Here is a 22811-nt window from a genome sequence, read left to right on the forward strand (position 1 = left end):
AATGGCGAGTTGCCTCTATTACCAAAGCGGCGGCGGCGCCGACGACGACGACAACCGCGAGGGTCTCTACCAGGGGTAGAAAATACATCACAAGAACTAAGTATTCCACGTCGGCATTCTCCGGAGACTGCCAAAAGCAGCAGTTTCTGGTGCCTACTTTAATAGCACCATTCGCACTATTCATTTGCGAGAGCATTTCTTAAATACCGAACCCATTCATAATTTTTTATATCCTTGACCGCTTTTTTCGAAAGATCTACGTTAGAAGGGGCTGTTACAAAATTCTTTTGCCTCCTGTGAGGATCGAACTCACGACCTCTGGTTTACTAGACCAGCGCTCTGCCACTTTTTTTTTTTTTTTTTTTTTTTGATCTCCTGCTTACATGGCAGACGCTCTATCCATCTTTTTTTTTTTTTTTTTTTTTTTTTTTATGGTCCACGAAAACTTCAGTCCTGGATGTAGAGAAGAAACATACACCAAGGCGGTAAATCCCGAAACAGTATAAAAGAAAATGGCTCACACAGGTGTCCTTAGCCAACACCCTCTCTTTCAAATGTCAGGCTAAGCATATTTGCAAAATCATCACGGAGGCCTGGCAATCGCAAGCGCTGCCAGTAAGCAGTAAGCATGTACTGCCGAAACGCTAGGTGTCCATCGTCTTCATGACAACTGATGACAAAATGTACGAAATGTCCAATCAACCACATGACTGTATGGAGCTTCGTTCGCGGAAAAAAGGAGGAATCGGGCCGGACGATGATGTCAATAGTATAAGCGGCTTCAGCAGACCTAGTGACAAAAGCAAGTTGTTTCCTGAGCCAACGCCAATTGGCAAGGTGCCCGCAGCAGGTGAATCGATGTTCAAGGGTATCCAGGAGACCACACCGAGTACAGGTGTCCGTGTCAGAAAGTCCAATACGGTGCAGTCGTACATTGGTGGGAACCAAATTATTTATTACCCTATACCACGTGGACGCCACGGCCATAGAGTGTATCGGCAGACTAACATTCTTCCAGACGTTCCTCCAGGACACAGATGGAGACGCCAGTTCTATTGGATTGGGACCGGCCAGCCCCTCCCAGCGGGCAATCAAGCCCTTGGTCGTTGGCACCGGTCGCCGCAAGAAGACGTCACCGAGGTAACTCACCGCAATGTAAAACTCCCGAATGTGTTTCAGCTTAATATTTAGGCGTCCGACATCGACAGGTGGAGCAAGGCTCGCCGGACGCACAACAGTAAAAAGCCTGGATGTAATTGAAGTCTCTTCTTGCGTAACAATTAGAGTCGTTCGGCGGACGTACAAAGCAGACGCCTTGCGAGTAATGTCAGAGAGGCCCAAGCCTCCGGAGATACGCGGTTTCGTCATAACCTCGTAACGTAACTTGAATAGATGGCCCTTCCATATAAACCTGCTAGACAATTGGCGCAACCTTTTCGCCACCATCAGGGGAAGTGGGAACAGCTGAGCAACATAATAAGCTTTACATAGAACGTAAGTGTCTAAAATTCTGACTTTTTGCAAAATGGTAGCAGAGCGCTGCTCATGGACCATCAGAGCCCCCTGTATCTTCTCGGTGACAGATTTCCAATTGAGAGCCGCCATTTTTAGAGGACACCGATCAATGATAATCCCCAAGGACGTATGGCGATCGACAAAAGTGGCCCAAGGGACATCAGCATCGCGAAATCCTCGAATGTCAAGGAACTTACATTTACCCTGATTGAGACGCGCTCCAGAGACACGACAGTATGCATCAACTGCCCCTTTCAACAACCGGATATCATCACGTTGACGGAGGAGAACAACGACATCATCCGCATATGCCTTAACAGAGAGCTTCCCACCAGAGAGGGACATACCCTGAAGCTTGAGAGCAATAGTCCGAAGCAGCGGTTCCAGGGACAATACGAATAAAGACATAGAGAGCGGACTACCCTGAGGCACTCCGCGGCGGATAGCAATGGGCGGCGTCAGCTGCCCATTGACTGACACCCGAGCTGTTATTCCCCTATACAAATTGCCAAGAACACCACGTGATGAAGCGTTAAAACCTATTGTACCTAAAACATGATCTAAAAACACATGACTGACGTGATCAAAAGCCTTGTAAAAATCAAGGAAGGCAAAGGCACAATGTACGTTTGTAACCGCCGCAACCGAGACAACATCCCGATATTCGGCTACTGGTGTCAGAATAGATCTATCATGAAAACAACATTGATGTGCACCAATCACACCCCGAAGCAGAGAAGACAACCGGCTATTGAGCGCTCTAGCAGCTGTCTTGTAGTCAAAGTTCAGCAATGTGAGCGGACGAAGATTGGCAGCAGATAAACGACCAGAGGACTTCGGAATTAAAACAATTTTCCCTACTTTAAAATCGGCAGGCACATCCACCCCCCTGACAATCTCATTTAAAATCTGCGTAAAAATGCCACCCAAAAGAGGCCAAAAACGGAGATAAAATTCTTTAGGCAGGCCGTCTGGACCCGGCGATTTACTGGACGGAGAGCGAGCAATAAAATCGAAAACATCATCTACCTGGAACTCCCGGAGAAATTCGCCGTTCGCGTCAGGCGCGATCGTCGCAGTTAGATCCCCAAGGACATCATCCGAAAGAGACTCACCAGAATCATCGGCAGAATATAGACTAGTATAATACTGATGAAGAGCACGAACCATTTCCTCCTGTGCAATAAGCTGTCGTCCATCATCCACCGTAAGAGAAGAGATGAAGGAGCGACGACGACGAGTCTGATGCCGTAGCAGGTGGTACAAGGATGTCAGTTCACCTTCAACAAGAGAGTGAGGTTTCGACTTGACTCGCAGACCATCCATCTGTCGTCGTTTAAGGCTCAAGAGCTTGGCTTTAATACGACGAACATCATGGATCCGCAGAGGAGAGGTACCCGCCGCGTCATATAGTTCACGCAGGACAGAGTAGTAATATTCATACGTGTTCTTAAAATCACGCGCCCTTGCAGCACAGTAAAAAATCAAAGTCTGACGAATCTTGGGCTTGGCAAACGCAGTCCACCAAACCAGCAAGGAGGGGTATCGCGGGACAGAGCGAAGACATCGCTCCCACACGCCACTTATAACATCATCCATAGCACTGTCGGCAAGGTGGGAAACATTTAACATCCACTGGGAACGATAAAGTTTTGCAGGTTGGTGACTAAGATTTACAGTTGCAGTAAAAGCACAATGGTCAGAAAAACTAGTAGGAATAACATCGACAGAAAGAATTTTATCACATAAAAAATCAGATAAATAGAATCTGTCGAGTCTACTGCATGAGGACCCGGTAAAAAACGTATATTTCACCAGGGTTGGATATTTGTGTTCCCAAACATCACGCAGATGCATCGTACGAACTAAGTCATGTAAATCACGGCAATAATTAAAATTGGGGGACTGGTCTGCAGGGCGTAAAACACAATTAAAATCGCCTCCGAGCAGGAGACTCCGAGGACTCTGGCGCAAAAGATAAATAAGCTCTTCTTTATAAAAGCGCGATCGAGCCACAGTGTGACCCGAACCAGAGGGGGCATACAAAACAACGAGGCGGAGATCAAAAAGACGACAACCAATCCCACGGCCAGAGTCAAGGAATTCAATGTCAGTAATAGGAATGCCCTCTCGAAAGAAAAGAGCAGTTCCTGTTGAATATTCCGGCGCGACATTAAAAGCAGTTTGAAATCCAGGTAGAGAGAGATCAGAAAACAACACTTCCTGCAAAAACACTACGTCCGCACAGGCGTCGTAAATAAACTGCCGCAAAGAGGCAATGCGAACGTCGGACTCAATACGGTTAACATTTAAGGTAAGAAAGGTGTATGCTTGAACCATAGACAGAAAAGCGAGAAAACAAATCACCTACACCGACGCACCAGCGTCACAGTCCATACCAGGGGTGACGGAGGCATCCGAGGGAGGGGGACTGCTACCCCGTTCCGCGGATCCCTTACGTTTCGGTTTTTTACGAACAGCATTAACGTTCGGCTGAACGCGTAACTTGCGTCGGCTGACGGGCAAGGAAGCTTCAGCCGCCGGTGACGTAAAAGGGTCAAGTTCTGTATCCGACACCACCCGCGCCGGTCCACATGCGGGATCCGGGGTCGCGGCGGAAACATCCGACGAAACGGAATGGTCAACACCTGCACTAGCTTCCGGCAAACATGGACTGCACGGAGGCGAAACGTGAGCAGGAAGGTCCGAGGCCGCAGAGTTGGAAGGAAGCGGAGCAGCTCCGCTGGCAGAGGTATGGGGCAGCGAAGCAGGAAGTTGTCGCGGCTCCACTTGTTGTGACATCGAAGTCGGTTTGGAAGACGGCGCCAACAGGCCCGACCGACGACCCGACTCGAGAGAAGCTGCGTCGGAGGCCGGAGGGGGGCCAGCAGCCGCCACCGGAACCGCTACCTCAGGAGGGCAGGGAGCAGCTACAGTACACAGTGGCTCGGAGGATGCCGGTCGCTCGGACTGGGGCATCTCAGGGAGATCCTCATCCGTACTATTTCCATCGTGTGGGCGACGCCTCTTATTATTCAAAAGTGGCACACCCACCTGAGGGACAGACGGAACAACATCAGATTTAGCACGCAAAGGAGGAAATTCTGTGTCAGGGGTGCGCAAAACCTGTGGCGGGGCGCTACTACCACTGGACTGTGCTACACCAAGAGCAGAACCACCTGCAACGAGGTCAGCGACCGTTAACTTGCGACGCTGTTCGAGAGAATTTTTTAAAACAAAAACCCTCCGCGGACAGTCAGTACGCACGTGACCACTTTCATTGCACAAAAAACAGGTGCCAACCTGACCACTATATGTTACATGGACACGATATCCACCGATCTGCAGGTGAGATGGAATATTCTGCTTAATGTGCATTTCGACTGAACGAATACCACTGTAACATTGCAGGCGATGTTGGCTTGACCAGCGTTCAAGGCGAATGCTCTTTACATCACCGTACTTTTGTAGACCCTCCTTAAGATAGACATTATCCACCTCCGGTGGAAGGTTGTAAACACGAACATTGGTATACGTGATGGAAGCATTGGAAAGCAGAACGGTACTTACAGAATCATCCCGATGCCGAAAGAGAACTTGATGACCATATTTAGAAAGAATTTTATCAACCTGAAGTGGGTCCATGAACTTAACAAAGAAAACATACAGTTCGGTATCAAAATAAGCAGTGTGCACCTGATCCGAATGAACACCAAAGGTATCTACCAACCAATCATGAATCTCAAGGGAACTAGGTTGCACATTGCGGGTTGACTTGTCGAAAGTAAAACTAACTGTAGCCTGACGAGGAATAACCTGGGACGACATTTTCAAAATAGGCGGTCGAAACCGCTACACACAACACACTGAAATAAGGACAGAAAGTAACACAAGGTACGAAACAACGACGGAGAAACACTCACAGAAGTTGCAACACAACACGTAAACAACGATAGTCCACTATACGTAACGCTACGGCGGAGCGGAAGACTAGGCACGTCCACACTGCACGGCGTCTAAAGCGGAACTGGCTAAGGAGGCGCCGCCTAGTTCACATTTCGGGTACTTCAATCTTATGGACCAGTCAATCGGAGCCCTTCAGCTGGAAACGCACCGCATTAGCGACCATTATTTGTATTTAGTTAGCACAGCTGCTGCTTTCCTACACATCTCACACGATATCGATGTACGCCTAAAATTCCAAAACAACACTTTTATTTCATTTCAGAGCTACTTTCAGCTTCAAAAACCATTCCTCTGATATTCATACGAAGCTAGGCATCGTCGTAACCCGTTACGTTCATTACGCAAGGCTCACGAGAGGGGCGCAGGTTGCATCCGCGTAGACACAAAATTTTGCGCCGCCCAGCGTGGGGCTCGAACCCACGACCCTGAGATTAAGAGTCTCATGCTCTACCGACTGAGCTAGCCGGGCTCCACACAACGCGTCACGAGCCATACAGTATTTATGCGACCTGCGACCATCTATGGAAGATCCTTTTGACTACAGCTTATTTCCTGCTGCCACAAATGAAATAAATTTTCCGAAAGGCATCAAATCTACTTGAAATGATACGTGGCTATCAGCACCATTATTCAACACACATGCTCGACTGTGCGCAGACGCCTGTGGCGCAGCTCTTGGGTCCTGAGTCAGACGCAGTAGTTCCAAAAATCTCTCCTGATCGGCACTGTGCCGAAAATTTCGCTACACAACCCCTTTGTCTTGCTTGAGCTTCAGGTAGACGCCGGTTTGCAGCCAGGAAGCGGACAGCAGCAACTTTCAACTAGATTTGTAGTACTCAAACAACTCAGTAAAACAGCATGCATCTTTTGCAGAACTGGAAAAACTCGACCGTGATAGGATTCGAACCTGCAATCTTCGGATCCGAAGTCCGACGCCTTATCCATTAGGCCACACGGTCACTGGCGCAATATGCTTCCCCACACACACCTCATTGTCGCCATTTGTACGCTTGCCGGAATGAATTTCCCATCTTTGACGCAATTCTCCATCTCCAATTTCAGTACTAAAAAGGCGACGCTACTTCTTGCTGTGTCCCATCGCAAGTTACATTCAAGCCCTTGTGACGCTGATCAAACAAGAGGTTGCAAATCAGCTTCAATTGCTTACTGCCATCTCAGTCGCTTGCAGAAGGTGCCTCACCCTATGTCATACAATGGCGAGTTGCCTCTATTACCAAAGCGGCGGCGGCGCCGACGACGACGACAACCGCGAGGGTCTCTACCAGGGGTAGAAAATACATCACAAGAACTAAGTATTCCACGTCGGCATTCTCCGGAGACTGCCAAAAGCAGCAGTTTCTGGTGCCTACTTTAATAGCACCATTCGCACTATTCATTTGCGAGAGCATTTCTTAAATACCGAACCCATTCATAATTTTTTATATCCTTGACCGCTTTTTTCGAAAGATCTACGTTAGAAGGGGCTGTTACAAAATTCTTTTGCCTCCTGTGAGGATCGAACTCACGACCTCTGGTTTACTAGACCAGCGCTCTGCCACTGAGCTAAGGAGGCGCCGCCTAGTTCACATTTCGGGTACTTCAATCTTATGGACCAGTCAATCGGAGCCCTTCAGCTGGAAACGCACCGCATTAGCGACCATTATTTGTATTTAGTTAGCACAGCTGCTGCTTTCCTACACATCTCACACGATATCGATGTACGCCTAAAATTCCAAAACAACACTTTTATTTCATTTCAGAGCTACTTTCAGCTTCAAAAACCATTCCTCTGATATTCATACGAAGCTAGGCATCGTCGTAACCCGTTACGTTCATTACGCAAGGCTCACGAGAGGGGCGCAGGTTGCATCCGCGTAGACACAAAATTTTGCGCCGCCCAGCGTGGGGCTCGAACCCACGACCCTGAGATTAAGAGTCTCATGCTCTACCGACTGAGCTAGCCGGGCTCCACACAACGCGTCACGAGCCATACAGTATTTATGCGACCTGCGACCATCTATGGAAGATCCTTTTGACTACAGCTTATTTCCTGCTGCCACAAATGAGCTACAATTCCTATTCAATGAAATAAATTTTCCGAAAGGCATCAAATCTACTTGAAATGATACGTGGCTATCAGCACCATTATTCAACACACATGCTCGACTGTGCGCAGACGCCTGTGGCGCAGCTCTTGGGTCCTGAGTCAGACGCAGTAGTTCCAAAAATCTCTCCTGATCGGCACTGTGCCGAAAATTTCGCTACACAACCCCTTTGTCTTGCTTGAGCTTCAGGTAGACGCCGGTTTGCAGCCAGGAAGCGGACAGCAGCAACTTTCAACTAGATTTGTAGTACTCAAACAACTCAGTAAAACAGCATGCATCTTTTGCAGAACTGGAAAAACTCGACCGTGATAGGATTCGAACCTGCAATCTTCGGATCCGAAGTCCGACGCCTTATCCATTAGGCCACACGGTCACTGGCGCAATATGCTTCCCCACACACACCTCATTGTCGCCATTTGTACGCTTGCCGGAATGAATTTCCCATCTTTGACGCAATTCTCCATCTCCAATTTCAGTACTAAAAAGGCGACGCTACTTCTTGCTGTGTCCCATCGCAAGTTACATTCAAGCCCTTGTGACGCTGATCAAACAAGAGGTTGCAAATCAGCTTCAATTGCTTACTGCCATCTCAGTCGCTTGCAGAAGGTGCCTCACCCTATGTCATACAATGGCGAGTTGCCTCTATTACCAAAGCGGCGGCGGCGCCGACGACGACGACAACCGCGAGGGTCTCTACCAGGGGTAGAAAATACATCACAAGAACTAAGTATTCCACGTCGGCATTCTCCGGAGACTGCCAAAAGCAGCAGTTTCTGGTGCCTACTTTAATAGCACCATTCGCACTATTCATTTGCGAGAGCATTTCTTAAATACCGAACCCATTCATAATTTTTTATATCCTTGACCGCTTTTTTCGAAAGATCTACGTTAGAAGGGGCTGTTACAAAATTCTTTTGCCTCCTGTGAGGATCGAACTCACGACCTCTGGTTTACTAGACCAGCGCTCTGCCACTTTTTTTTTTTTTTTTTTTTTGATCTCCTGCTTACATGGCAGACGCTCTATCCATCTTTTTTTTTTTTTTTTTTTTTTTTTATGGTCCACGAAAACTTCAGTCCTGGATGTAGAGAAGAAACATACACCAAGGCGGCAAATTCAGAAACAGTATAAAAGAAAATGGCTCACACAGGTGACCTTAGCCAACACCCTCTCTTTCAAATGTCAGGCTAAGCATATTGGCAAAATCATCTCGGAGGCCTGGCAATCGCAAGCGCTGCCAGTAAGCAGTAAGCATGTACTGCCGAAACGCTAGGTGTCCATCCTCTTCATGACAACTGTTGACAAAATGTACGAAATGGCCAATCAACCACATGACGGTATGGAGCTTCGTCCGCGGAAAAAAGGAAGAATCGGGCCGGACGATGATGTCAATAGTATAAGCGGCTTCAGCAGACCTAGTGACAAAAGCAAGTTGTTTCCTGAGCCAACGCCAATTAGCAAGGTGCCCGCAGCAGGTGAATCGATGTTCAAGGGTATCCAGGAGACCACACCGAGTACAGGTGTCCGTGTCAGAAAGTCCAATACGGTGCAGTCGTACATTGGTGGGAACCAAATTATTTATTACCCTATACCACGTGGACGCCACGGCCATAGAGTGTATCGGCAGACTAACATTCTTCCAGACGTTCCTCCAGGACACAGATGGAGACGCCAGTTCTATTGGATTGGGACCGGCCAGCCCCTCCCAGCGGGCAATCAAGCCCTTGGTCGTTGGCACCGGTCGCCGCAAGAAGACGTCACCGAGGTAACTCACCGCAATGTAAAACTCCCGAATGTGTTTCAGCTTAATATTTAGGCGTCCGACATCGACAGGTGGAGCAAGGCTCGCCGGACGCACAACAGTAAAAAGCCTGGATGTAATTGAAGTCTCTTCTTGCGTAACAATTAGAGTCGTTCGGCGGACGTACAAAGCAGACGCCTTGCGAGTAATGTCAGAGAGGCCCAAGCCTCCGGAGATACGCGGTTTCGTCATAACCTCGTAACGTAACTTGAATAGATGGCCCTTCCATATAAACCTGCTAGACAATTGGCGCAACCTTTTCGCCACCATCAGGGGAAGTGGGAACAGCTGAGCAACATAATAAGCTTTACATAGAACGTAAGTGTCTAAAATTCTGACTTTTTGCAAAATGGTAGCAGAGCGCTGCTCATGGACCATCAGAGCCCCCTGTATCTTCTCGGTGACAGATTTCCAATTGAGAGCCGCCATTTTTAGAGGACACCGATCAATGATAATCCCCAAGGACGTATGGCGATCGACAAAAGTGGCCCAAGGGACATCAGCATCGCGAAATCCTCGAATGTCAAGGAACTTACATTTACCCTGATTGAGACGCGCTCCAGAGACACGACAGTATGCATCAACTGCCCCTTTCAACAACCGGATATCATCACGTTGACGGAGGAGAACAACGACATCATCCGCATATGCCTTAACAGAGAGCTTCCCACCAGAGAGGGACATACCCTGAAGCTTGAGAGCAATAGTCCGAAGCAGCGGTTCCAGGGACAATACGAATAAAGACATAGAGAGCGGACTACCCTGAGGCACTCCGCGGCGGATAGCAATGGGCGGCGTCAGCTGCCCATTGACTGACACCCGAGCTGTTATTCCCCTATACAAATTGCCAAGAACACCACGTGATGAAGCGTTAAAACCTATTGTACCTAAAACATGATCTAAAAACACATGACTGACGTGATCAAAAGCCTTGTAAAAATCAAGGAAGGCAAAGGCACAATGTACGTTTGTAACCGCCGCAACCGAGACAACATCCCGATATTCGGCTACTGGTGTCAGAATAGATCTATCATGAAAACAACATTGATGTGCACCAATCACACCCCGAAGCAGAGAAGACAACCGGCTATTGAGCGCTCTAGCAGCTGTCTTGTAGTCAAAGTTCAGCAATGTGAGCGGACGAAGATTGGCAGCAGATAAACGACCAGAGGACTTCGGAATTAAAACAATTTTCCCTACTTTAAAATCGGCAGGCACATCCACCCCCCTGACAATCTCATTTAAAATCTGCGTAAAAATGCCACCCAAAAGAGGCCAAAAACGGAGATAAAATTCTTTAGGCAGGCCGTCTGGACCCGGCGATTTACTGGACGGAGAGCGAGCAATAAAATCGAAAACATCATCTACCTGGAACTCCCGGAGAAATTCGCCGTTCGCGTCAGGCGCGATCGTCGCAGTTAGATCCCCAAGGACATCATCCGAAAGAGACTCACCAGAATCATCGGCAGAATATAGACTAGTATAATACTGATGAAGAGCACGAACCATTTCCTCCTGTGCAATAAGCTGTCGTCCATCATCCACCGTAAGAGAAGAGATGAAGGAGCGACGACGACGAGTCTGATGCCGTAGCAGGTGGTACAAGGATGTCAGTTCACCTTCAACAAGAGAGTGAGGTTTCGACTTGACTCGCAGACCATCCATCTGTCGTCGTTTAAGGCTCAAGAGCTTGGCTTTAATACGACGAACATCATGGATCCGCAGAGGAGAGGTACCCGCCGCGTCATATAGTTCACGCAGGACAGAGTAGTAATATTCATACGTGTTCTTAAAATCACGCGCCCTTGCAGCACAGTAAAAAATCAAAGTCTGACGAATCTTGGGCTTGGCAAACGCAGTCCACCAAACCAGCAAGGAGGGATATCGCGGGACAGAGCGAAGACATCGCTCCCACACGCCACTTATAACATCATCCATAGCACTGTCGGCAAGGTGGGAAACATTTAACATCCACTGGGAACGATAAAGTTTTGCAGGTTGGTGACTAAGATTTACAGTTGCAGTAAAAGCACAATGGTCAGAAAAACTAGTAGGAATAACATCGACAGAAAGAATTTTATCACATAAAAAATCAGATAAATAGAATCTGTCGAGTCTACTGCATGAGGACCCGGTAAAAAACGTATATTTCACCAGGGTTGGATATTTGTGTTCCCAAACATCACGCAGATGCATCGTACGAACTAAGTCATGTAAATCACGGCAATAATTAAAATTGGGGGACTGGTCTGCAGGGCGTAAAACACAATTAAAATCGCCTCCGAGCAGGAGACTCCGAGGACTCTGGCGCAAAAGATAAATAAGCTCTTCTTTATAAAAGCGCGATCGAGCCACAGTGTGACCCGAACCAGAGGGGGCATACAAAACAACGAGGCGGAGATCAAAAAGACGACAACCAATCCCACGGCCAGAGTCAAGGAATTCAATGTCAGTAATAGGAATGCCCTCTCGAAAGAAAAGAGCAGTTCCTGTTGAATATTCCGGCGCGACATTAAAAGCAGTTTGAAATCCAGGTAGAGAGAGATCAGAAAACAACACTTCCTGCAAAAACACTACGTCCGCACAGGCGTCGTAAATAAACTGCCGCAAAGAGGCAATGCGAACGTCGGACTCAATACGGTTAACATTTAAGGTAAGAAAGGTGTATGCTTGAACCATAGACAGAAAAGCGAGAAAACAAATCACCTACACCGACGCACCAGCGTCACAGTCCATACCAGGGGTGACGGAGGCATCCGAGGGAGGGGGACTGCTACCCCGTTCCGCGGATCCCTTACGTTTCGGTTTTTTACGAACAGCATTAACGTTCGGCTGAACGCGTAACTTGCGTCGGCTGACGGGCAAGGAAGCTTCAGCCGCCGGTGACGTAAAAGGGTCAAGTTCTGTATCCGACACCACCCGCGCCGGTCCACATGCGGGATCCGGGGTCGCGGCGGAAACATCCGACGAAACGGAATGGTCAACACCTGCACTAGCTTCCGGCAAACATGGACTGCACGGAGGCGAAACGTGAGCAGGAAGGTCCGAGGCCGCAGAGTTGGAAGGAAGCGGAGCAGCTCCGCTGGCAGAGGTATGGGGCAGCGAAGCAGGAAGTTGTCGCGGCTCCACTTGTTGTGACATCGAAGTCGGTTTGGAAGACGGCGCCAACAGGCCCGACCGACGACCCGACTCGAGAGAAGCTGCGTCGGAGGCCGGAGGGGGGCCAGCAGCCGCCACCGGAACCGCTACCTCAGGAGGGCAGGGAGCAGCTACAGTACACAGTGGCTCGGAGGATGCCGGTCGCTCGGACTGGGGCATCTCAGGGAGATCCTCATCCGTACTATTTCCATCGTGTGGGCGACGCCTCTTATTATTCAAAAGTGGCACACCCACCTGAGGGACAGACGGAACAACATCAGATTTAGCACGCAAAGGAGGAAATTCTGTGTCAGGGGTGCGCAAAACCTGTGGCGGGGCGCTACTACCACTGGACTGTGCTACACCAAGAGCAGAACCACCTGCAACGAGGTCAGCGACCGTTAACTTGCGACGCTGTTCGAGAGAATTTTTTAAAACAAAAACCCTCCGCGGACAGTCAGTACGCACGTGACCACTTTCATTGCACAAAAAACAGGTGCCAACCTGACCACTATATGTTACATGGACACGATATCCACCGATCTGCAGGTGAGATGGAATATTCTGCTTAATGTGCATTTCGACTGAACGAATACCACTGTAACATTGCAGGCGATGTTGGCTTGACCAGCGTTCAAGGCGAATGCTCTTTACATCACCGTACTTTTGTAGACCCTCCTTAAGATAGACATTATCCACCTCCGGTGGAAGGTTGTAAACACGAACATTGGTATACGTGATGGAAGCATTGGAAAGCAGAACGGTACTTACAGAATCATCCCGATGCCGAAAGAGAACTTGATGACCATATTTAGAAAGAATTTTATCAACCTGAAGTGGGTCCATGAACTTAACAAAGAAAACATACAGTTCGGTATCAAAATAAGCAGTGTGCACCTGATCCGAATGAACACCAAAGGTATCTACCAACCAATCATGAATCTCAAGGGAACTAGGTTGCACATTGCGGGTTGACTTGTCGAAAGTAAAACTAACTGTAGCCTGACGAGGAATAACCTGGGACGACATTTTCAAAATAGGCGGTCGAAACCGCTACACACAACACACTGAAATAAGGACAGAAAGTAACACAAGGTACGAAACAACGACGGAGAAACACTCACAGAAGTTGCAACACAACACGTAAACAACGATAGTCCACTATACGTAACGCTACGGCGGAGCGGAAGACTAGGCACGTCCACACTGCACGGCGTCTAAAGCGGAACTGGCTAAGGAGGCGCCGCCTAGTTCACATTTCGGGTACTTCAATCTTATGGACCAGTCAATCGGAGCCCTTCAGCTGGAAACGCACCGCATTAGCGACCATTATTTGTATTTAGTTAGCACAGCTGCTGCTTTCCTACACATCTCACACGATATCGATGTACGCCTAAAATTCCAAAACAACACTTTTATTTTGTCGCCATTTGTACGCTTGCCGGAATGAATTTCCCATCTTTGACGCAATTCTCCATCTCCAATTTCAGTACTAAAAAGGCGACGCTACTTCTTGCTGTGTCCCATCGCAAGTTACATTCAAGCCCTTGTGACGCTGATCAAACAAGAGGTTGCAAATCAGCTTCAATTGCTTACTGCCATCTCAGTCGCTTGCAGAAGGTGCCTCACCCTATGTCATACAATGGCGAGTTGCCTCTATTACCAAAGCGGCGGCGGCGCCGACGACGACGACGACAACCGCGAGGGTCTCTACCAGGGGTAGAAAATACATCACAAGAACTAAGTATTCCACGTCGGCATTCTCCGGAGACTGCCAAAAGCAGCAGTTTCTGGTGCCTACTTTAATAGCACCATTCGCACTATTCATTTGCGAGAGCATTTCTTAAATACCGAACCCATTCATAATTTTTTATATCCTTGACCGCTTTTTTCGAAAGATCTACGTTAGAAGGGGCTGTTACAAAATTCTTTTGCCTCCTGTGAGGATCGAACTCACGACCTCTGGTTTACTAGACCAGCGCTCTGCCAATGAGCTAAGGAGGCGCCGCCTAGTGCACATTTCGGGTACTTCAATCTTATGGACCAGTCAATCGGAGCCCTTCAGCTGGAAACGCACCGCATTAGCGACCATTATTTGTATTTAGTTAGCACAGCTGCTGCTTTCCTACACATCTCACACGATATCGATGTACGCCTAAAATTCCAAAACAACACTTTTATTTCATTTCAGAGCTACTTTCAGCTTCAAAAACCATTCCTCTGATATTCATACGAAGCTAGGCATCGTCGTAACCCGTTACGTTCATTACGCAAGGCTCACGAGAGGGGCGCAGGTTGCATCCGCGTAGACACAAAATTTTTTCGCCGCCCAGCGTGGGGCTCGAACCCACGACCCTGAGATTAAGAGTCTCATGCTCTACCGACTGAGCTAGCCGGGCTCCACACAACGTGTCACGAGCCATACAGTATTTATGCGACCTGCGACCATCTATGGAAGATCCTTTTGACTACAGCTTATTTCCTGCTGCCACAAATGAGCTACAATTCCTATTCAATGAAATAAATTTTCCGAAAGGCATCAAATCTACTTGAAATGATACGTGGCTATCAGCACCATTATTCAACACACATGCTCGACTGTGCGCAGACGCCTGTGGCGCAGCTCTTGGGTCCTGAGTCAGACGCAGTAGTTCCAAAAATCTCTCCTGATCGGCACTGTGCCGAAAATTTCGCTACACAACCCCTTTGTCTTGCTTGAGCTTCAGGTAGACGCCGGTTTGCAGCCAGGAAGCGGACAGCAGCAACTTTCAACTAGATTTGTAGTACTCAAACAACTCAGTAAAACAGCATGCATCTTTTGCAGAACTGGAAAAACTCGACTGTGATAGGATTCGAACCTGCAATCTTCGGATCCGAAGTCCGACGCCTTATCCATTAGGCCACACGGTCACTGGCGCAATATGCTTCCCCACACACACCTCATTGTCGCCATTTGTACGCTTGCCGGAATGAATTTCCCATCTTTGACGCAATTCTCCATCTCCAATTTCAGTACTAAAAAGGCGACGCTACTTCTTGCTGTGTCCCATCGCAAGTTACATTCAAGCCCTTGTGACGCTGATCAAACAAGAGGTTGCAAATCAGCTTCAATTGCTTACTGCCATCTCAGTCGCTTGCAGAAGGTGCCTCACCCTATGTCATACAATGGCGAGTTGCCTCTATTACCAAAGCGGCGGCGGCGCCGACGACGACGACAACCGCGAGGGTCTCTACCAGGGGTAGAAAATACATCACAAGAACTAAGTATTCCACGTCGGCATTCTCCGGAGACTGCCAAAAGCAGCAGTTTCTGGTGCCTACTTTAATAGCACCATTCGCACTATTCATTTGCGAGAGCATTTCTTAAATACCGAACCCATTCATAATTTTTTATATCCTTGACCGCTTTTTTCGAAAGATCTACGTTAGAAGGGGCTGTTACAAAATTCTTTTGCCTCCTGTGAGGATCGAACTCACGACCTCTGGTTTACTAGACCAGCGCTCTGCCACTGAGCTAAGGAGGCGCCGCCTAGTTCACATTTCGGGTACTTCAATCTTATGGACCAGTCAATCGGAGCCCTTCAGCTGGAAACGCACCGCATTAGCGACCATTATTTGTATTTAGTTAGCACAGCTGCTGCTTTCCTACACATCTCACACGATATCGATGTACGCCTAAAATTCCAAAACAACACTTTTATTTCATTTCAGAGCTACTTTCAGCTTCAAAAACCATTCCTCTGATATTCATACGAAGCTAGGCATCGTCGTAACCCGTTACGTTCATTACGCAAGGCTCACGAGAGGGGCGCAGGTTGCATCCGCGTAGACACAAAATTTTGCGCCGCCCAGCGTGGGGCTCGAACCCACGACCCTGAGATTAAGAGTCTCATGCTCTACCGACTGAGCTAGCCGGGCTCCACACAACGCGTCACGAGCCATACAGTATTTATGCGACCTGCGACCATCTAATGAAGATCCTTTTGACTACAGCTTATTTCCTGCTGCCTCAAATGAGCTACAATTCCTATTCAATGAAATAAATTTTCCGAAAGGCATCAAATCTTCTTGAAATGATACGTGGCTATCAGCACCATTATTCAACACACATGCTCGACTGTGCGCAGACGCCTGTGGCGCAGCTCTTGAGTCCTGAGTCAGATGCAGTAGTTCCAAAAATCTCTCCTGATCGGCACTGTGCCGAAAATTTCGCTACACAACCCCTTTGTCTTGCTTGAGCTTCAGGTAGACGCCGGTTTGCAGCCAGGAAGCGGACAGCAGCAACTTTCAACTAGATTTGTAGTACTCAAACAACTCAGTAAAAGAGCATGCATCTTTTGCAGAACTGGAAAAACTCGACCGTGATAGGATTCGAACCTGCAATCTTCGGATCGGAAGTCCGACGCCTTATCCATTAGGCCACACGGTCACTGGCGCAATATGCTTCCCCACACACACCTCATTGTCGCCATTTGTACGCTTGCCGGAATGAATTTCCCATCTTTGACGCAATTCTCCATCTCCAATTTCAGTACTAAAAAGGCGACGCTACTTCTTGCTGTGTCCCATCGCAAGTTACATTCAAGCCCTTGTGACGCTGATCAAACAAGAGGTTGCAAATCAGCTTCAATTGCTTACTGCCATCTCAGTCGCTTGCAGAAGGTGCCTCACCCTATGTCATACAATGGCGAGTTGCCTCTATTACCAAAGCGGCGGCGGCGCCGACGACGACGACGACAACCGCGAGGGTCTCTACCAGGGGTAGAAAATACATCACAAGAACTAAGTATTCCACGTCGGCATTCCCCGGAGACTGCCAAAAGCAGCAGTTTCTGGTGCCTACTTTAATAGCACCATTCGCACTATTCATTTGCGAGAGCATTTCTTAAATACCGAACCCATTCATAATTTTTTATATCCTTGACCGCTTTTTTCGAAAGATCTACGTTAGAAGGGGCTGTTACAAAATTCTTTTGCCTCCTGTGAGGATCGAACTCACGACCTCTGGTTTACTAGACCAGCGCTCTGCCACTGAGCTAAGGAGGCGCCGCCTAGTTCACATTTCGGGTACTTCAATCTTATGGACCAGTCAATCGGAGCCCTTCAGCTGGAAACGCACCGCATTAGCGACCATTATTTGTATTTAGTTAGCACAGCTGCTGCTTTCCTACACATCTCACACGATATCGATGTACGCCTAAAATTCCAAAACAACACTTTTATTTCATTTCAGAGCTACTTTCAGCTTCAAAAACCATTCCTCTGATATTCATACGAAGCTAGGCATCGTCGTAACCCGTTACGTTCATTACGCAAGGCTCACGAGAGGGGCGCAGGTTGCATCCGCGTAGACACAAAATTTTGCGCCGCCCAGCGTGGGGCTCGAACCCACGACCCTGAGATTAAGAGTCTCATGCTCTACCGACTGAGCTAGCCGGGCTCCACACAACGTGTCACGAGCCATACAGTATTTATGCGACCTGCGACCATCTATGGAAGATCCTTTTGACTACAGCTTATTTCCTGCTGCCACAAATGAGCTACAATTCCTATTCAATGAAATAAATTTTCCGAAAGGCATCAAATCTACTTGAAATGATACGTGGCTATCAGCACCATTATTCAACACACATGCTCGACTGTGCGCAGACGCCTGTGGCGCAGCTCTTGGGTCCTGAGTCAGACGCAGTAGTTCCAAAAATCTCTCCTGATCGGCACTGTGCCGAAAATTTCGCTACACAACCCCTTTGTCTTGCTTGAGCTTCAGGTAGACGCCGGTTTGCAGCCAGGAAGCGGACAGCAGCAACTTTCAACTAGATTTGTAGTACTCAAACAACTCAGTAAAACAGCATGCATCTTTTGCAGAACTGGAAAAACTCGACCGTGACAGGATTCGAACCTGCAATCTTCGGATCCGAAGTCCGACGCCTTATCCATTAGGCCACACGGTCACTGGCGCAATATGCTTCCCCACACACACCTCATTGTCGCCATTTGTACGCTTGCCGGAATGAATTTCCCATCTTTGACGCAATTCTCCATCTTCAATTTCAGTACTAAAAAGGCGACGCTACTTCTTGCTGTGTCCCATCGCAAGTTACATTCAAGCCCTTGTGACGCTGATCAAACAAGAGGTTGCAAATCAGCTTCAATTGCTTACTGCCATCTCAGTCGCTTGCAGAAGGTGCCTCACCCTATGTCATACAATGGCGAGTTGCCTCTATTACCAAAGCGGCGGCGGCGCCGACGACGACGACAACCGCGAGGGTCTCTACCAGGGGTAGAAAATACATCACAAGAACTAAGTATTCCACGTCGGCATTCTCCGGAGACTGCCAAAAGCAGCAGTTTCTGGTGCCTACTTTAATAGCACCATTCGCACTATTCATTTGCGAGAGCATTTCTTAAATACCGAACCCATTCATAATTTTTTATATCCTTGACCGCTTTTTTCGAAAGATCTACGTTAGAAGGGGCTGTTACAAAATTCTTTTGCCTCCTGTGAGGATCGAACTCACGACCTCTGGTTTACTAGACCAGCGCTCTGCCACTGAGCTAAGGAGGCGCCGCCTAGTTCACATTTCGGGTACTTCAATCTTATGGACCAGTCAATCGGAGCCCTTCAGCTGGAAACGCACCGCATTAGCGACCATTATTTGTATTTAGTTAGCACAGCTGCTGCTTTCCTACACATCTCACACGATATCGATGTACGCCTAAAATTCCAAAACAACACTTTTATTTCATTTCAGAGCTACTTTCAGCTTCAAAAACCATTCCTCTGATATTCATACGAAGCTAGGCATCGTCGTAACCCGTTACGTTCATTACGCAAGGCTCACGAGAGGGGCGCAGGTTGCATCCGCGTAGACACAAAATTTTGCGCCGCCCAGCGTGGGGCTCGAACCCACGACCCTGAGATTAAGAGTCTCATGCTCTACCGACTGAGCTAGCCGGGCTCCACACAACGCGTCACGAGCCATACAGTATTTATGCGACCTGCGACCATCTAATGAAGATCCTTTTGACTACAGCTTATTTCCTGCTGCCTCAAATGAGCTACAATTCCTATTCAATGAAATAAATTTTCCGAAAGGCATCAAATCTTCTTGAAATGATACGTGGCTATCAGCACCATTATTCAACACACATGCTCGTCTGTGCGCAGACGCCTGTGGCGCAGCTCTTGAGTCCTGAGTCAGACGCAGTAGTTCCAAAAATCTCTCCTGATCGGCACTGTGCCGAAAATTTCGCTACACAACCCCTTTGTCTTGCTTGAGCTTCAGGTAGACGCCGGTTTGCAGCCAGGAAGCGGACAGCAGCAACTTTCAACTAGATTTGTAGTACTCAAACAACTCAGTAAAAGAGCATGCATCTTTTGCAGAACTGGAAAAACTCGACCGTGATAGGATTCGAACCTGCAATCTTCGGATCGGAAGTCCGACGCCTTATCCATTAGGCCACACGGTCACTGGCGCAATATGCTTCCCCACACACACCTCATTGTCGCCATTTGTACGCTTGCCGGAATGAATTTCCCATCTTTGACGCAATTCTCCATCTCCAATTTCAGTACTAAAAAGGCGACGCTACTTCTTGCTGTGTCCCATCGCAAGTTACATTCAAGCCCTTGTGACGCTGATCAAACAAGAGGTTGCAAATCAGCTTCAATTGCTTACTGCCATCTCAGTCGCTTGCAGAAGGTGCCTCACCCTATGTCATACAATGGCGAGTTGCCTCTATTACCAAAGCGGCGGCGGCGCCGACGACGACGACGACAACCGCGAGGGTCTCTACCAGGGGTAGAAAATACATCACAAGAACTAAGTATTCCACGTCGGCATTCTCCGGAGACTGCCAAAAGCAGCAGTTTCTGGTGCCTACTTTAATAGCACCATTCGCACTATTCATTTGCGAGAGCATTTCTTAAATACCGAACCCATTCATAATTTTTTATATCCTTGACCGCTTTTTTCGAAAGATCTACGTTAGAAGGGGCTGTTACAAAATTCTTTTGCCTCCTGTGAGGATCGAACTCACGACCTCTGGTTTACTAGACCAGCGCTCTGCCACTGAGCTAAGGAGGCGCCGCCTAGTTCACATTTCGGGTACTTCAATCTTATGGACCAGTCAATCGGAGCCCTTCAGCTGGAAACGCACCGCATTAGCGACCATTATTTGTATTTAGTTAGCACAGCTGCTGCTTTCCTACACATCTCACACGATATCGATGTACGCCTAAAATTCCAAAACAACACTTTTATTTCATTTCAGAGCTACTTTCAGCTTCAAAAACCATTCCTCTGATATTCATACGAAGCTAGGCATCGTCGTAACCCGTTACGTTCATTACGCAAGGCTCACGAGAGGGGCGCAGGTTGCATCCGCGTAGACACAAAATTTTGCGCCGCCCAGCGTGGGGCTCGAACCCACGACCCTGAGATTAAGAGTCTCATGCTCTACCGACTGAGCTAGCCGGGCTCCACACAACGTGTCACGAGCCATACAGTATTTATGCGACCTGCGACCATCTATGGAAGATCCTTTTGACTACAGCTTATTTCCTGCTGCCACAAATGAGCTACAATTCCTATTCAATGAAATAAATTTTCCGAAAGGCATCAAATCTACTTGAAATGATACGTGGCTATCAGCACCATTATTCAACACACATGCTCGACTGTGCGCAGACGCCTGTGGCGCAGCTCTTGGGTCCTGAGTCAGACGCAGTAGTTCCAAAAATCTCTCCTGATCGGCACTGTGCCGAAAATTTCGCTACACAACCCCTTTGTCTTGCTTGAGCTTCAGGTAGACGCCGGTTTGCAGCCAGGAAGCGGACAGCAGCAACTTTCAACTAGATTTGTAGTACTCAAACAACTCAGTAAAACAGCATGCATCTTTTGCAGAACTGGAAAAACTCGACCGTGACAGGATTCGAACCTGCAATCTTCGGATCCGAAGTCCGACGCCTTATCCATTAGGCCACACGGTCACTGGCGCAATATGCTTCCCCACACACACCTCATTGTCGCCATTTGTACGCTTGCCGGAATGAATTTCCCATCTTTGACGCAATTCTCCATCTTCAATTTCAGTACTAAAAAGGCGACGCTACTTCTTGCTGTGTCCCATCGCAAGTTACATTCAAGCCCTTGTGACGCTGATCAAACAAGAGGTTGCAAATCAGCTTCAATTGCTTACTGCCATCTCAGTCGCTTGCAGAAGGTGCCTCACCCTATGTCATACAATGGCGAGTTGCCTCTATTACCAAAGCGGCGGCGGCGCCGACGACGACGACGACGACAACCGCGAGGGTCTCTACCAGGGGTAGAAAATACATCACAAGAACTAAGTATTCCACGTCGGCATTCTCCGGAGACTGCCAAAAGCAGCAGTTTCTGGTGCCTACTTTAATAGCACCATTCGCACTATTCATTTGCGAGAGCATTTCTTAAATACCGAACCCATTCATAATTTTTTATATCCTTGACCGCTTTTTTCGAAAGATCTACGTTAGAAGGGGCTGTTACAAAATTCTTTTGCCTCCTGTGAGGATCGAACTCACGACCTCTGGTTTACTAGACCAGCGCTCTGCCACTGAGCTAAGGAGGCGCCGCCTAGTGCACATTTCGGGTACTTCAATCTTATGGACCAGTCAATCGGAGCCCTTCAGCTGGAAACGCACCGCATTAGCGACCATTATTTGTATTTAGTTAGCACAGCTGCTGCTTTCCTACACATCTCACACGATATCGATGTACGCCTAAAATTCCAAAACAACACTTTTATTTCATTTCAGAGCTACTTTCAGCTTCAAAAACCATTCCTCTGATATTCATACGAAGCTAGGCATCGTCGTAACCCGTTACGTTCATTACGCAAGGCTCACGAGAGGGGCGCAGGTTGCATCCGCGTAGACACAAAATTTTGCGCCGCCCAGCGTGGGGCTCGAACCCACGACCCTGAGATTAAGAGTCTCATGCTCTACCGACTGAGCTAGCCGGGCTCCACACAACGCGTCACGAGCCATACAGTATTTATGCGACCTGCGACCATCTATGGAAGATCCTTTTGACTACAGCTTATTTCCTGCTGCCACAAATGAGCTACAATTCCTATTCAATGAAATAAATTTTCCGAAAGGCATCAAATCTACTTGAAATGATACGTGGCTATCAGCACCATTATTCAACACACATGCTCGACTGTGCGCAGACGCCTGTGGCGCAGCTCTTGGGTCCTGAGTCAGACGCAGTAGTTCCAAAAATCTCTCCTGATCGGCACTGTG

The 22811-nt window shown here is 48.0% G+C and overlaps 22 non-coding genes across 22 annotated transcripts; all 22 read right to left on the minus strand.

Moving 5' to 3' along the window:
• Positions 1 to 5877: 5877 nt before the first annotated feature.
• Trnak-cuu lies at positions 5878 to 5950 on the minus strand. The gene has a single exon. It is a non-coding gene; the product is annotated as a tRNA-Lys (tRNA).
• A 417-nt stretch (positions 5951 to 6367) lies between these two features.
• Trnar-ucg lies at positions 6368 to 6440 on the minus strand. Its single transcript has one exon. It is a non-coding gene; the product is annotated as a tRNA-Arg (tRNA).
• A 542-nt stretch (positions 6441 to 6982) lies between these two features.
• Positions 6983 to 7054, minus strand: Trnat-agu. Its single transcript has one exon. It is a non-coding gene; the product is annotated as a tRNA-Thr (tRNA).
• Positions 7055 to 7375: 321 nt separating this feature from the next.
• On the minus strand, positions 7376 to 7448 carry Trnak-cuu. The gene has a single exon. It is a non-coding gene; the product is annotated as a tRNA-Lys (tRNA).
• Positions 7449 to 7886: 438 nt separating this feature from the next.
• On the minus strand, positions 7887 to 7959 carry Trnar-ucg. Its single transcript has one exon. It is a non-coding gene; the product is annotated as a tRNA-Arg (tRNA).
• Positions 7960 to 14455: 6496 nt separating this feature from the next.
• Positions 14456 to 14527, minus strand: Trnat-agu. The gene has a single exon. It is a non-coding gene; the product is annotated as a tRNA-Thr (tRNA).
• Positions 14528 to 14849: 322 nt separating this feature from the next.
• Trnak-cuu lies at positions 14850 to 14922 on the minus strand. The gene has a single exon. It is a non-coding gene; the product is annotated as a tRNA-Lys (tRNA).
• Positions 14923 to 15360: 438 nt separating this feature from the next.
• Trnar-ucg lies at positions 15361 to 15433 on the minus strand. The gene has a single exon. It is a non-coding gene; the product is annotated as a tRNA-Arg (tRNA).
• Positions 15434 to 15975: 542 nt separating this feature from the next.
• Positions 15976 to 16047, minus strand: Trnat-agu. Its single transcript has one exon. It is a non-coding gene; the product is annotated as a tRNA-Thr (tRNA).
• A 321-nt stretch (positions 16048 to 16368) lies between these two features.
• Positions 16369 to 16441, minus strand: Trnak-cuu. Its single transcript has one exon. It is a non-coding gene; the product is annotated as a tRNA-Lys (tRNA).
• A 438-nt stretch (positions 16442 to 16879) lies between these two features.
• Positions 16880 to 16952, minus strand: Trnag-ucc. Its single transcript has one exon. It is a non-coding gene; the product is annotated as a tRNA-Gly (tRNA).
• A 545-nt stretch (positions 16953 to 17497) lies between these two features.
• Positions 17498 to 17569, minus strand: Trnat-agu. Its single transcript has one exon. It is a non-coding gene; the product is annotated as a tRNA-Thr (tRNA).
• Positions 17570 to 17890: 321 nt separating this feature from the next.
• Trnak-cuu lies at positions 17891 to 17963 on the minus strand. The gene has a single exon. It is a non-coding gene; the product is annotated as a tRNA-Lys (tRNA).
• A 438-nt stretch (positions 17964 to 18401) lies between these two features.
• Positions 18402 to 18474, minus strand: Trnar-ucg. Its single transcript has one exon. It is a non-coding gene; the product is annotated as a tRNA-Arg (tRNA).
• A 542-nt stretch (positions 18475 to 19016) lies between these two features.
• Positions 19017 to 19088, minus strand: Trnat-agu. Its single transcript has one exon. It is a non-coding gene; the product is annotated as a tRNA-Thr (tRNA).
• Positions 19089 to 19409: 321 nt separating this feature from the next.
• On the minus strand, positions 19410 to 19482 carry Trnak-cuu. The gene has a single exon. It is a non-coding gene; the product is annotated as a tRNA-Lys (tRNA).
• Positions 19483 to 19920: 438 nt separating this feature from the next.
• Trnag-ucc lies at positions 19921 to 19993 on the minus strand. Its single transcript has one exon. It is a non-coding gene; the product is annotated as a tRNA-Gly (tRNA).
• Positions 19994 to 20538: 545 nt separating this feature from the next.
• On the minus strand, positions 20539 to 20610 carry Trnat-agu. The gene has a single exon. It is a non-coding gene; the product is annotated as a tRNA-Thr (tRNA).
• A 321-nt stretch (positions 20611 to 20931) lies between these two features.
• Positions 20932 to 21004, minus strand: Trnak-cuu. The gene has a single exon. It is a non-coding gene; the product is annotated as a tRNA-Lys (tRNA).
• A 438-nt stretch (positions 21005 to 21442) lies between these two features.
• Trnar-ucg lies at positions 21443 to 21515 on the minus strand. Its single transcript has one exon. It is a non-coding gene; the product is annotated as a tRNA-Arg (tRNA).
• A 548-nt stretch (positions 21516 to 22063) lies between these two features.
• Positions 22064 to 22135, minus strand: Trnat-agu. Its single transcript has one exon. It is a non-coding gene; the product is annotated as a tRNA-Thr (tRNA).
• A 321-nt stretch (positions 22136 to 22456) lies between these two features.
• On the minus strand, positions 22457 to 22529 carry Trnak-cuu. The gene has a single exon. It is a non-coding gene; the product is annotated as a tRNA-Lys (tRNA).
• Between the last annotated feature and the right edge of the window lie 282 nt (positions 22530 to 22811).

Source organism: Schistocerca piceifrons, unplaced genomic scaffold (assembly GCF_021461385.2).
Source record: "Schistocerca piceifrons isolate TAMUIC-IGC-003096 unplaced genomic scaffold, iqSchPice1.1 HiC_scaffold_1772, whole genome shotgun sequence".
NCBI classification, from domain to species: Eukaryota; Metazoa; Arthropoda; class Insecta; order Orthoptera; family Acrididae; genus Schistocerca; species Schistocerca piceifrons.